The sequence below is a fragment of the Oncorhynchus clarkii genome, chromosome 5 (genome assembly GCF_045791955.1).
Source record: "Oncorhynchus clarkii lewisi isolate Uvic-CL-2024 chromosome 5, UVic_Ocla_1.0, whole genome shotgun sequence".
Taxonomy (NCBI): Eukaryota; Metazoa; Chordata; class Actinopteri; order Salmoniformes; family Salmonidae; genus Oncorhynchus; species Oncorhynchus clarkii.
Genome location: NC_092151.1, coordinates 74,864,277 through 74,870,276, shown reverse-complemented (window position 1 = coordinate 74,870,276; position 6,000 = coordinate 74,864,277).

Below are 6,000 nucleotides of genomic sequence, written 5' to 3'. Positions count from 1 at the left end.
ATTCACTGTAATCACTGTTTAAATTTACTAAGTTGACTGTGCTTTTAAACAGCTTGGAAAATTCCATAAAATTATGTCATGGCTTTAGAAGCTTCTGATAGGCTAATTGACATCATTTGAGTCAATTGGAGGTGTACCTGTGGATCTATTTGAAGGCCTACCTTCAAATTCAGTGCCTCTTTGCTTGACATCATGGCAAAATCAAAAGATATCAGCCAAGACCTCAGAAAAAAAGTTGCAGATTTCCACAGGTCTGGTTCATGCTTGGGAGCAATTTCCAAGCGCCTGAAGTTACCACGTTCATCTGTACAAACAATAGTACGCAAAAATAAACACAGTGGGATCATGCAGCCGTCAAAACGCTCAGGAGGGAGACGCGTCTGTCTCCTAGAGACAGAACGCGTCTTTGGTGCGAAAAGTGCAAATCAATCCCAGAACAACAGCAAAGGAACTTGTGAAGATGCTTGAGGAAACAGGTACAAACATATCTATATCCACAGTAAAATGAGTCCTATATCGACATAACCTGAAAGGCCCCTCAGCAAGGAAGAAGCCACTGCTCCAAAACCGCCATAGAAATGCCAGATTACGGTTTGCAACTGCACATGGGGACACAGATCGTACTTTTGGGAGAAATGTCCTCTGGTCTGATGAAACAAAAATAGAACTGTTTGGCAATAATGACCATCGTTATGTTTGGAGGAAAAAGGGGGAGGCTTGCAAGCCGAAGAACACCATCCCAACTGTGAAGCACGGGTGGCAGCATCATGTTGTGGGGGTGCTTTGCTGCAGGAAGGACTGGTGCACTTCACAAAATAGATGGCATCATGAGGGTGGAAAATTATGTGGATATATCTCAAGACATCAGTCAGGAAGTTAAAGCTTGTTGCAAATGGGTCTTCCAAATGGACAATGACCCCAAGCATACTTTAAACATTGTGGCAAAAAGGCGTAAGGACAACAAAGTCAAGGTATTGTAGTGGCCATCACAAAGCCCTGACCTCAATTGTATAGAAAATTTGTGGGCAGAACTAAAAAAGCGTGTACGAGCAAGGAGGCCTACAAACCTGACTCAGTTACACCAGCTCTGTCAGGAGGAATGGGTCAAAATTCCTCCAACTTATTGTGGGAATGTTTGACCCATGCCAAAATGTTTGACCCATGTTAAACAATGTAAAGGCAATGCTACCAAATACTAATTGAGTGTATGTAATCTTCTGACCCACTGGGAATGTGGTGAAAGAAATAAAAGCTGAAATAAATCATTCTCTCAACTATTATTCTGACATTTCACATTCTTAAAATGAAGTGGTGGTCCTAACTGACCTAAACCAAGCCATGAGGTCAAAGGAATTGTCCGTAGAGCTACGAGACAGGATTGTGTCGAGGCACAGATCTGGGGAAGGGTAGCAAAACTGAGCAATCAGGGGAGAAGAGCCTTGGTCAGGGAGTTGACCAATATCACAATTTGGTTAGACAACCATCTCTGCAGCGCTCGACCAATCAGGCCTTTATGGTAGAGTGGCCAGACGGAAGCCACTCCTCAGTAAAAGGTACATGACAGCCCGTTTGGGGTTTGACAAAAGGCACCTAAAAGACTCAACAAGAAGATACTCTGGTCTGATGAAACCAAGATTGATTTCTTTTTACCTGAATGCCAAGGAGGAAACCTGCCACCATCCCTACTGTGAAGCATGGTGGTGGCAGCATCATGGTGTGGGGATGTTTTTCAGCGGCAGGGACTGGGAGACTAGTCAGGATCGAGGTAAAGATGAATGGAACAAAGTACAGAGAGATCCTTAATGAAAATCTGCTCCAGAGCGCTCAGGACCTCAGACTGGAGTGAAGGATCACCTTCCAACAGGACAACGACCTGGGACAAGTCTCTGAATGTCCTTGAGTGGCCTAGCCAGAACCCGGACTCGAACCTGATAGAACATCTCTGGAGAGACCTGATAATAGCTGTGCAGCGACGCTCCCCATCCAAACTGACCGAGCTTCAGAGGATCTGCAGAGAAGAATGAAAGAAACTCCCCAAATACAGGTGTACCAAGCTTGTAGTGTCATACCCAAGAAAACTCAAGGCTGTAATCACTGCCAAAGACGATCAACAAAGTAAACGGTATGAATACTTACAAATGTAAATATGAAATTTCAGTTTTTTATTTTTTGTACATTTGCAAAAAAAGTTCTCGATTTGTCATTATGTGGAGATTGATGAGGAAAAAATGTCATCAATTTTAGAATGAAGCTTAATGAGGAAAAAGTCAAGCGGTCTGAATACTTTCCGAATGCACTGTAGATACACACAATTTTCATTTAGGATTAAAATCACAATACTTTTTGACATTTTGAAACTATAATAACGGTTTCTAGTCAAACTCCTCATTAAGGCCAAGAGCAGGCAGTGTGTTGAGCCTGTGGATCCAGAAAGATTCCCTTTGAAGAAGTTTCCTCTCAATGTCCCCTCCCATGCATGACATCTATTCTATTCTATACATTATATTCCAATGTATCTCAGAAAACGAATAGGATGTCCCGCTTGCACAAAATTAATAGCAACTGGATTTTTTCCTCATCTGTACGTATATTGCTGCGATGCTCACTGATCCTGTCTTAAGGCTTCTGTGGGTTTTCCCTGTGTAAGACAGACCATAAGGACATTTAAACATGTAAACAACATTGGTGGACATGCAGGTAATCAGGCCTTTGATCTTAAACCTGTGTCCTGTGTGGGTGTAGTTAAATGAGTCACGTTTGAATTGTGCAGCCATGGGTGGGCCTGGGAGGGCATAGGCCCACCCACTGGGGAGCAAGGCCCAGTCAATCAAAATTGGTTTTTCACACAGAAGTGCTATATTACAGGCATAAATACTCCTGAGTTTCATCAACTGTCCAGGGTGCTGGTCTCAGACAATCCTGCAGGTGAAGAAGCCGGATGTGGAGATCCTGGTCTGGCATTGTAACACGTGATTGTGAGGCCGGATGGACCTACTACCTACCTCTCTAAAACGACGTTGGAGGCAGCTTATGGTAGAGAAATTAACATTAAGTTCTATAGCATTACCTCTGCTGGACATTCCTGCAGTCAGCATGCCAATTGCAAACTACCTCAAAACTTGAGACATCTGTGGCTTTGTGTTGTGTGACAAAACTGCACATCTTAGAGTGGCTTTTATTGTCCCCACCTGTCACGCCCTTACCTTAGTTATCTACACTGCTAAAAAAAATAAAGGGAACACTAAAATAACACATCCTAGATCTGAATGAATGAAATATTCTTATTATATACTTTTTTCTTTACATAGTTGAATGTGCTGATAACAAAATCACACAAAAATGATCAATGGAAATCAAATGTATCAACCCATGGAGGTCTGGATTTGGAGTGACACTCAAAATTAAAGTGGAAAACCACACTACAGGCTGATCCAACTTTGATGTAATGTCCTTAAAACAAGTCAAAATGAGGCTCAGTAGTGTATGTGGCCTCCACGTGCCTGTATGACCTCCCTACAATGCCTGGGCATGCTCCTGATGAGGTGACGGATGGTCTCCTGAGGGATCTCCTCCCAGACCTGGACTAAAGCATCCGCCAACTCCTGGACAGTCTGTTGTGCAACGTGGCATTGGTGGATGGAGCGAGACATGATGTCCCAGATGTGCTCAATTGGATTCAGGTCTGGGGAACGGGCGGGCCAGTCCATAGCATCAATGCCTTCCTCTTGCAGGAACTGCTGACACACTCCAGCCACATGAGGTCTAGCATTGTCCTGCATTAGGAGGAACCCAGGGCCAACCGCACCAGCATATGGTCACACAAGGGGTCTGAGGATCTCATCTCGGGAACCTAATGGCAGTCAGGATACCTCTGGCGAGCACATGGAGGGCTGTGCGGCCCCCCAAAGAAATGCAACCCCACACCATGACTGACCCACCCCCAAACTGGTCATGCTGGAGGATGTTGCAGGCAGCAGAACATTCTCCACGGCGTCTCCAGACTCTGTCACGTCTGTCACGTGCTCAGTGTGAACCTGTTTTCATCTGTGAAGAGCACAGGGCGCCAGTGGTGAATTTGCCAATCTTGGTGTTCTCTGGCAAATGCCAAACGTCCTGCACCCTCATGGAGTCTGTTTCTGACCGTTTGAACAGACACATGCACATTTGTGGCCTGCTGGAGGTCATTTTGCAGGGCTCTGGCAGTGCTCCTCCTTGCACAAAGGCGGAGGTAGCGGTCCTGCTGCTGGGTTGTTGCCCTCCTACGGCCTCCTCCACGTCTCCTGATGTACTGGCCTGTCTCCTGGCAGTGCCTCCATGCTCTGGACACTACGCTGACAGACACAGCAAACCTTCTTGCCACAGCTCGCATTGATGTTCCATCCTGGATGAGCTGCACTACCTGAGCCACTTGTGTGGGTTGTAGACTCCGTCTCATGCTACCACTAGAGTGAAAGCACCGCCAGCATTCAAAAGTGACCAAAACATCAGCCAGGAAGCATAGGAACTGAGAAGTGGCCTGTGGTCACCACCTGCAGAACCACTCCTTTATTGGGGGTGTCTTGCTAATTGCCTATAATTTCCACCTGTTGTCTATACCATTTGCACAACAGCATGTGACATTTATTGTCAATCAGTGTTGCTTCCTAAGTGGACAGTTTGATTTCACAGAAGTGTGATTGACTTGGAGTTACATTGTGTTGTTTAAGTGTTCCCTTTATTTTTTTGAGCAGTGTATGTTTCATGTAATATTTTGGTCAGATTTTGTGACGAGGTTGGGTATGTGTGTTTTTCACAAGTCTAGGGTTTATGTATATCTATGTTTTTTTGTATCTCTAGGTAATATAGGTCTATGGTGGCCTGAATTGGTTCCCAATCAGAGGCAGCTGTTTATCGTTGTTTCTGATTGGGGATCCTATTAAGGTTGTCAATTTTCCATTTTGGTTTTGTGGGTTTTGTCTATGTGAAGTTGCATGTCAGCACTCGTTCTATATAGCTTCACGTTAGTTTGTTTAGTGTTCTTTCTTTATTAAAAGAAGAATGTATTCATATCACGCTGCGCCTTGGTCTCCTCTATACGACAAACGTGACACCACCATAGGCACCTGTGTAATGATCGTGCTGTTTAATCAGCTTCCTGATATTCCCCACCTGTCAGGTGGATGGATTATCTTGGCAAAGGAGAAATGCACACAGGGATGTAAACACATTTGTGCACAACATTTGAGAGAAATACACATTTTGTACCTTTGGAACATTTCTGGGATCTTTTATTTCCACTTTTATATTTTTGTTCAGTTAATTTACGTCTACCCTATACAGCATTTGCAATGTCATCAACAGCTATTGTTTCAATTCAACCTAAAGTACGCAAAAACATTTACAAAACATGTAGGCCCAGGGTTTCAAGCTCTGGTTGATTTCAAATGTGATATTGAATTGCGTTTGGTTGTCAACAAAACGAAATATCGACATTTATCTTCTGCTGGGATAGTTCCATCTGTTCCACTGGCTTCAATTCCAGTTTGTCTTCAAATTAATAATTGATATATTGGATTCACATCTCCATCTTAACCAAAGATCTAAATTGAAGAATATGACTGAATAAAAACATATTTTTATTTAAAGTGCCTCTACAGTTTGATTTGATTTGGTCCTATTCTTTAACTTAGATTTTTGGTTGGGATGGAGATCTGAATCCCAAAAAAGTATTCATTCATTTGCAGACAAACTGGAATTAAAGCAGACTAATTCAGTGGCACAGATGGAACTATCCAAGCAGAATATAAATCTCCTATAAATGTGGAAATTTGGTTGCCTTGACAACCAAATAAAATGTAATATCACTTTGAAATACAATGAATTGCCTATGAACTTGTCTACAAGTTAAGAAACTATGTGTTGGATTCAAGTCTCCAACTCAAACAAAAATAAAAGTGAAATAATGTGATTAATTTAGTGGCTCAGATGGAATTATCCAAGCAGTTAATACATTACCTTAAA